Source organism: Bubalus bubalis, chromosome 16 (assembly GCF_019923935.1).
Source record: "Bubalus bubalis isolate 160015118507 breed Murrah chromosome 16, NDDB_SH_1, whole genome shotgun sequence".
NCBI classification, from domain to species: Eukaryota; Metazoa; Chordata; class Mammalia; order Artiodactyla; family Bovidae; genus Bubalus; species Bubalus bubalis.
This window is the reverse complement of record NC_059172.1, coordinates 70,447,441-70,455,816: the sequence shown is the minus strand read 5'-3', so window position 1 is coordinate 70,455,816 and position 8,376 is coordinate 70,447,441. Positions and strand designations below refer to the sequence as shown.

General features: G+C 43.3%; 1 non-coding gene across 1 annotated transcript; it reads left to right on the top strand.

Moving 5' to 3' along the window:
* Positions 1 to 1,804: 1,804 nt before the first annotated feature.
* On the top strand, positions 1,805 to 1,909 carry LOC112579778. Its single transcript, XR_003104111.1, has one exon. It is a non-coding gene; the product is annotated as a U6 spliceosomal RNA (small nuclear RNA).
* Positions 1,910 to 8,376: the final 6,467 nt, after the last annotated feature.

Here is an 8,376-nt window from a genome sequence, read left to right as displayed (position 1 = left end):
CTGTGTCCTCATGGAGTGGAGAGAGCTACCAGAGGTCAGAGAATCAATCCTTCCAAACTGACAGATGGGCAAAAAGAAACTCAGAGAGGGAATGTGACGTCCCCAAGTCCACACAGCTGACTACTGTGCTCTGCTTTGGGGAACAACAAAACTTCATAACATATTGGTCATATGACAGAATACCCCAAAGGAAAAAACACCTAAGGGAATGTCTAATTCTCTCCCATCCAACTTCCCCTTTCTGCTCCCTCTGGAGTAAGGAATGCTCAAAGACCCTTTTAGCATTTCCCTCCCTCAGGTGGAAAAATACAGAAAAACGTGGAATCTGCTAGTGAGATGCCCAATGATACATTAGAAATAATTACTACTACCGATATTTATTGAGCAGTTACTAGACTCAGGCCCTGCTTACCTGTATCGACTTATTGAATTCTCATAAGCCCTCTAAGAGATGGGTACTTTGATTATCCCCATTTGACATTAGGAGGACATGGAGATTTAGAGTCATCCCAAGGCCACACATTTAATAAAGGACGGAGGCAGGCCCTCCCCTCATGTGGCTCCCAGCTGGAATCCCGCTTCTTTACGTGTTATGAGCAGATGTCAAACCTTGGTGTGTTTCCAGACCACCCTTGCTGCTTGTGGGCAAGTAAACAGCCAGGCCTCACCCCTGGATTCCTCAAAGACCCCCTCGGTCCAATCCCCCCACCTCCCAGTTTTCTCTCCTCTTTGTCTCACTCTGAAAGCATTTCTTAGCCATTAATGCCACTTATCGAACAGCGGACCATGCTCCTCCCCACAAACCACTCCCTCTGAAGCCCCCATCTCTCCTGTGACCTCCCTTTGAAGGCGGCTCTAGACCTTTCATCAGGGTCTCCTCCTCCTTCCCTGCTTCCCCGTCTGGGCCTCCTGGGCTCCACATCCCTCTCTCCCATCCCTCCTCCACCACCCCCAACAATCTCCCCTTGATCTTAGACCTGGTGGGCCTTGCCTGCCCTGTCCTAGCTTTTGTTAATATACACAGTGTTGTTTTGTAAACACAGTGGATACTGACACCTATCCTAGCAGTACACTTAGCTTACTTTATTTCTTTGGGAGTAGGGAGCTGGGAGGAGGGGAGTTTGTGCCAAAGTCTATCCCTTTTCAATTGCCTCTTATTCACCTAGCAAATATTCATGGTGTGATTTCTGTCTGCTGAGCACCACACTGGTACCGCCAAGAGGAAGCTGAACAAGACAGAGCCCCTGAGCTGACCATCTAACTCTGAAAAATAAGGGTAATATCACCTCTCCTTCTGTGCAGGGCTGTCTGTCCTTCAGTCATTCACTCACTTACGCAACAGAGGGGTGTTAAACACCTTCCATCCTGCCAGGCACTTTGTAGGAGCTTTGAACAGGGACTCTGCTACTCAGGACCTTAATGGGGAGAGACTCAGCAGAGAACCGTTATCCCATAAGGTCACTGTGTGGCCCAGAGGAAGACTTCTCATGCGCTGTTGCTCAGTTGTGTCCAACTTTGTGACCCCGTGGACTGTAGCCTGCCAGACTCCTCTGTCCATGGGATTCTCTAGGCAAGAATACTGGAGTGGGTTGCCGTTTTCCTTCTCCAGGGGATCTTCCCAACCCAGGGATTGAACCCGCATTTCCTGCATTGCCAGCATTGGCAGGTGAATTCTTTACCATTGAGCCACCTGGGCTTCCCAGAGGTAGACTTCCCACTGCCTAAATGATTCAGGAAAAGGCTCCATAGGTACCTTGGAGCTAACTCTTGAAGGACTAAGTGGCCTGGTGAAGGATGGAGAAGGGTGCTCATGTGGGAAACACATATACTAAAATTGGAATGATGTAGAGATTAGCATGGCCCCTGCGCAAGGATGACACACAAATTCATAGAGCATTCCATTTCTTTTTCATTAATCTTTTTTTTAATGGAGAAGGGAAAGGTACACAGGCAACATCACAGGCAAGGGTAGAGAGACGTGAAAAGGAGACTGCTCCAAGAAGGCATATTGACGTCTGTGGCTCTAGGTGGGTATGCGAAGGGGAGGGTAGGAAGTGAAAAGTGAAAGGTGGGCTAGAGCCAGCAATGGGAAGACCCCCACTCCTTCCTGCTGGGCCATCATTCACTAATCTAGGATGCTACTACCACTTCTCACATGCTCCAGAGGGTCTGAGGCTTTCCGCTCCTCACCTTTTATCCTGAAAATCTCTTGTCTGTTCCCTTGACCACATCCTCTTGACAACTGTCCCTCAAGGATCCTTCTCCTCAGACAGTGACCTTGGCACCACTTGGCCTCAGGACCTCATATGAGTCATCAGCCCACCTTGCAGACTGCCAACCATTACGGCAGGAAGAATCTCAGGGCCCAAATGCTATGCAAGTATTTAATTATGGGTCCACAGTTTAATTACTTAGTCTAGCTTTATGTGACTTAATTTATAAATATATTTTACAGTTTCCTTGTTTCTTTCTCCAGCCATTTAGCTCATTAGGCTTGGAGCCAGTAGTGAAAAGATAAGGCAGAGAGGGCAGGGTAATGGGAGAAGTCTACCCCAGCAAGAAGCATTTTATCACCGGTACTGTTAAGAATTTCCAGTGGGAGATGATCATAAAAAGGAGATAGACTTGTAGTTGGTTTTATTATTGTACCCATCCCCCTCCACTTCTCCCCCATTGCCTGCACCCAGGAACGACCACACCTCCACGTCTCTGCTCCAGATACAACCTTTAGTTCCACATTAAGGCCAGCTCTCTGCAACAACCTGCTGGGCGTTTCCCAGAGGCCTTCCCAAAGAGCAATCATTTATTCCACCAGCATTTATTTCCATACCTACTATGTGCAAGGCACTTTTGGCCAAGAAATGAAAAGCTGGGATAAAAAGCAATAATTAACAGTTACTGCCTACTCAGTATGCACCAGGCATTATGCCAAAGTGTTGCAAACATTGCATATAATTTTCGGAATGAAGAAATGAGGCTCTGTTTGTTCAAAGCAGTGGCTCTGGACCCTGGCTGCATATTGGAGTCACCTGGGGAACTCTGATGCTGGAAACCATCCTCTAGAGGTTCTAGTTTCATTGACTTGCAGTATGGCCTGGACATCAGGTTATTAAACAAAACCTCCTCAGGTCATCTGATGTGCAGCTATGTTTAAGAATCAATGATTTAAGTAATTTTCCTAAAATCTCACAAATAGAGCAGGGAAGGCAGGCAGGCTGGCCAGTTGGCCTCCTGAGCCCTACTATGCGCCAGACCCAGCTCTAGGTCCTTTCACTACTAAGTGATAAAACAGATGACAAACGCCATAAAAAAGATAAAACACTATTGCAGGTCAAAGGACGATGAATGCAGGGAATCCTTTATGAAAGAGGTCACTTATGGGTTATTTTTTTCAAGAATTTGCAGGCTACACAGAAGTGGCAGAAAGGATCAGGCTGGACTTCCAGGCAGAAAGAACCATGTGAGCAAAAGTGTGTAGCTTAGGAAACATGGCAAATGGACAAGAAACAAGAAACAGATCCCGTGTGTGAAAAGACAGCTGAAGGAAATTTGGCAGGAAAGTCAGGGACAGGTTGTGAAGGACAAGGCTTCCCAAACCATTTGAGGTCAAGGCACATGTGGAATAATGATCACATCTGTAGTACAAACCAAGGTAAGTGGACAAGGCTGTCACCATCTGTCTTCGTCTGTTCAGGCTGTAATTACAAAATTGTTCTTTACCTGCTAAGTCATTTGACTCTTTGTGACCCCATAGACTGTAGCCTACCAGGCTCCTCTGTCCATGAGATTTCTCAGGCAAAAATACCGGAGTATGTTGCCATGCCCTCCTCCAGGGGATCTTCCCAACCCAGGGATCGAACCCGTGCCTCCTGCATTGCAGGCAGATTCCTTACCACTGAGCCATCTGGGAAGCCCCACAATAACAAAATACCAAAGGCCTAAAAACAATAGAAACTTATTCCTCCCAGTTTTAGAGGCTGGAAGTCTGAGAACATGGCCCCCGTAGATTCAGTGTCCGGTGAGGACCCACTTCCTCATGAACAGCAATCTTCCCACCATAACCTCACATGGCCAAAGGAACAAGACATGTCTGCAGTGTCTCTTTTATAAGGACACTAATCCCACTCAAGAGGACTCCAACCTGATGAGCTAATCACTTCTTAGAGGCCCCACCTCCAAACACCACCTCACTGGGAATTGGGTTTGAACAATTCAGTCTCATCTCAGCAGATCTGACACACCTACTGGGAATCTTTGGCATAAGGCCTGGCAAAGAATCCAAGAAGTCTGAACTTCAGCCTCTAGGTAATGGGAAGCCAATGAAAATACCATATTGAAATGAAAAGATTGTGATAGGATGGAAGTTGTGTGTTTTTAATGTAAATCCAGGCATTGTCACAATGACTTCCTAAAGGCAAAACCTGACTTGAATTTTCCACCAAACACTACTTGTGTGATATCTTTCCTACTAAACTTGGTTCTTCAACAAAAAGGATCATGCCATACTCTTGTGTGTGTGTGTGTGTGTGTGTGTGTGTGTGTGTGTTTTCATTTTGTAATTCGTATCTAGCACAGATCTTGACAGACAGAAGGTGTAAAATTAGAAACGGACTTTGAACCACTAGGGTTTCCCTGGTGGCTCAGGTGGTAAAGAACCTGCCTACAATGCAGGAGACCCGGGTTCAGTCCTTTGGTTGGGAAGATCCTCTGGAGGAGGAAATGGCAACCCACTCCAGTATTCTTGCCTGGAGAATTACATGGACAGAGAAGCCTGGTAGACTATGGTCCATGGGGTCACAAAGAGTCAGACATGACTGAGCGACTGTTTGAACTACTCTTTAAATTTCATTCAGCAGGCAGCCACCTATTCCAAGGTTAAGAGGCAAAAGTTGATGCAAATGCATGTACATTAGAAAGTGAAGGGGTGTAAGAGTCAGAGGACCATGACATCCTATCTGTTAACTTTTGCCTTATATATTGAGGTGCTCTTATGTTGGGTGCATACATAAATATTTAAGGTTGTTATATCTTCTTGGATTGATCCATTGATCATTATGTAGTGACCTTGTCTCTTGTAATAGTCTACTTTAAAGTCTATTTTGTCTGATGTAAGTATTGCTACTCCAGCTTTATTTTGATTTCTATTGTATGGAATACTTCATTTTCAGTCAGTATGTGTCTCTAGATCTGAAAAAGAAATATATACTGTGCTGTACACCTGAAACTAACACAACATTGTAAAATCAACCATACTTATAAATAAAGGATTGGGAAAAAAATGCACAACTTGGAAGTCCTGGGCAGACACACTTGGTTTCCAGGGATATTCCCCTTGCTAGTCTCTGTGTCTCTTCTGTAACAGGAACAGTAAAACCTACCTAGCAGCACTGTTGTGAAATAGCACATCGCAGCGTCCTGACACACAGCAGGCCCTCAGAAAAGTCTGTTAGCTTAGCCCCAATGCCCTTGACCATAGTTTATTTTCAAATTCTTCGAATCAAATAATGAGGATCACATTAATGATACTAATTTGTCTTGTGTATACTCTTTGTAAATATTTGTCCTATTGGATGTGTGTATGGCTGAGGAGCTGTAAGTCCTGAAAGTTCTGCTATTGCTTTTAGTTAGCCTTCTACACAACCACCAGGTAGGAATCATCATACCTATCATTTACTGAGAATTTGCTTGTTTCAGGTCCAATGCAAAACATTTATATACTATCCACTTTCATCTTTACAATAAGCCTAAACGTGGTTGCCAAATCTGGCCCTGGCCTGTTTTTTTTGTATAGCCCACAAGTTCTGAACAGTTCATACATTTTTGAAGATTTGACATTTATATATATATATATATATATATATATATATATATATATATATTACATAGCTAGTGGGAGCCTACTGTACAGCACATGGAGCCCTGTTCAGTGCTCTGTGGTGACCTGGATGGGTGGGATGGGGGTGAGATGGGAGGGAGATCAAAGAGGGAGGGAATCTATGTGGTGTACCAACAGCTGATTCACTTCCTTGTACTGCAGAAGCTAATGCAACATTGTAAAGCAATTGTGCTTCAATAAAACAAACAAACAAAAAAGATATGCCACGAAGACTATATATGCTGCAAAGCCTGAAATATTAATTTATTTTTTTAATTGATGGAAAATTGCTTTACAATTTTGCTAGTTTCTGCCACACAACAATATGAATCAGTCCTAATTATACATATATATCTTCCCCCTCCCCTCCTCCATCCCACTCCTCTAGGTCATCACAGAGCTCCCTGTATTATTTAGCGATTTCCCACTAACTATCTATTTAACACATGACAGTGTATATATGCCAGTGCTTTCTCAATTCATCCCACCCTCACCTTCCCCCACTGTGTCCACAGTATGTTCTCTACTAGATTCATCTGTATCATTTTTATAGATTCCATATATATATATACATTAATATATGATATTTACTTTTCCAACTGACTTACTTCACTTGTATAAGAGGCCCTAGGCTCATCCACCTTGCTACAACTGACTCAGATTTGTTTCTTTTTTTTGTGGCCAAGCAATATTCCATTGTGTATATGTACCACAACTTCTTTATCCATTCATCTGTCCATGGACACACAGGGTGCTTCCATGTCCTGACTATTGTAAATATTGTTGCAATGAACATTGAGGTACATGTGTCTTTTAAAACTGTGATTTTCTCAGGGTATAGACTCAGCAGTGGGATTGCTGGATCATGTGGTAGATTTATTCCTAGTTTTTAAGGAATCTCCATACTGTTTTCCATAATGGCTGCATCAGTTTACATTCCCACCAACAGGAGGGTTCCCTTCCTCCACATCCTCTCCAGCATTTACCGTTTGTAGATTTTTTGATGATGGCCTTTCTGACTGGAGTGAGGTGGTACCTCATTGCAGTTTTGATTTGCATTTCTCTAATAATGAACGATGTTGAGCATCTTTTCATGCGTTTTTTGGCCATCTGTATGTCTTCTTTGGAGAAATGTCTGTTTAGGTCTTTTTGCCCATTTTTTGATTGGGTTGTTTGTTTTTCGGATATTGAGCTGTATGAGATGCTTATATATTTTGGAGATCAACCCTTTGTCAGTTGCTTCATTTGCAATTATTTTCTCCCATTTTGAGGATTGTCTTTTCATCATGTTTATAGTTTTCTTTGCTGTGCAAAACCTTCTAAGTTTTATTAGGTTCCACTTGTTTATTTTTGTTTATGTTTCCATTAATCTAGGAGCTGGGTCAGAGAGAATACCGCTGTGACATATGTCAGAGTGTACTGTCTATGTTTTTCTCTGAGAGCTGTCTAGTTTCTGGCCTTACTTTAATCCATTTTGTCTTTAATCTATTTTGATTTTGGTTTTGTATATGGTGTTAGAAAGTGTTCAAATTTCATTCTTTTACACGTAGCTGTCCAGTTTTTCCAGCACCACTTATTGAAGAGGTCAATTCTCCATTGTATATTCTTGCTTCCTTTGTCAAAGATAAGGTGCCCATAGGGAGCATGGATTTATCTCTGGGCTTTCTATCTTGTTCCATTGGTCTATATTTCTATCTTTGTGCCAGTATCATACTGTCTTGATGACTGTGTACTAAATCATTCTTTACAAAAAAAAAAAAAAAAAAAAATCTTGCTAATCCCTGGTCTATAAGACTATGGTCCCTTTACAGATGAGAAACTGAGTTTTTTAGAAAGGTGAAATAATTACCCATGGCCACACAGAAAGTAACAAGTGACAAGTCTTGGTTCCAGGACTAATTTTCTACCCCTGGTCTTAAAACTAGCTCTGTTGCTTTACATTATATTTAGAAGGAACTTTTCCTTTGACTTATGCATAAACTTGACCCATCCATAGCTTGTTCTAATATACATGCCTTCTATATTGCCTACAACCCTGTGTGTGCTCCATCTCGCCTCCCCTTATGCTTATAAAAAGACAAGGGTGGGGAATGGGGAGGTATCAGGTTCCTTGCCCACTCCCTACAGAGGTTCCAAAACAGCAGACAGTCAAGAGCTGGGAGGAGTTGGACAATCCAAAGAGCCTGCTGAGGCGGAAACACGGTTCTTTGTCTTGGGAGCTTCCGGATTCCAGCTGTAGGGGAAGGGAGAGAACTCTGCGTTTCCTTTCCAAAGGAAAACATGGCCGGAGGTTTCCAGGTAAGCACACATCAGAGCAGCCTTGTTGTCACTCTGTCTGGGCTTTGAGGGGAAAGGCACCTGAACTCCACATTGCTTCAGCTCCAGCAGCTCACCAGCTGAGAAGAGCAGCTGCTCCCCGTTTCATCTGTTTCATATTCAGCAGGAAGGTTAGTTTAAGGTTCTGACGCCGGGAAAACGATGCCTACAGCCTACAGTAAGCG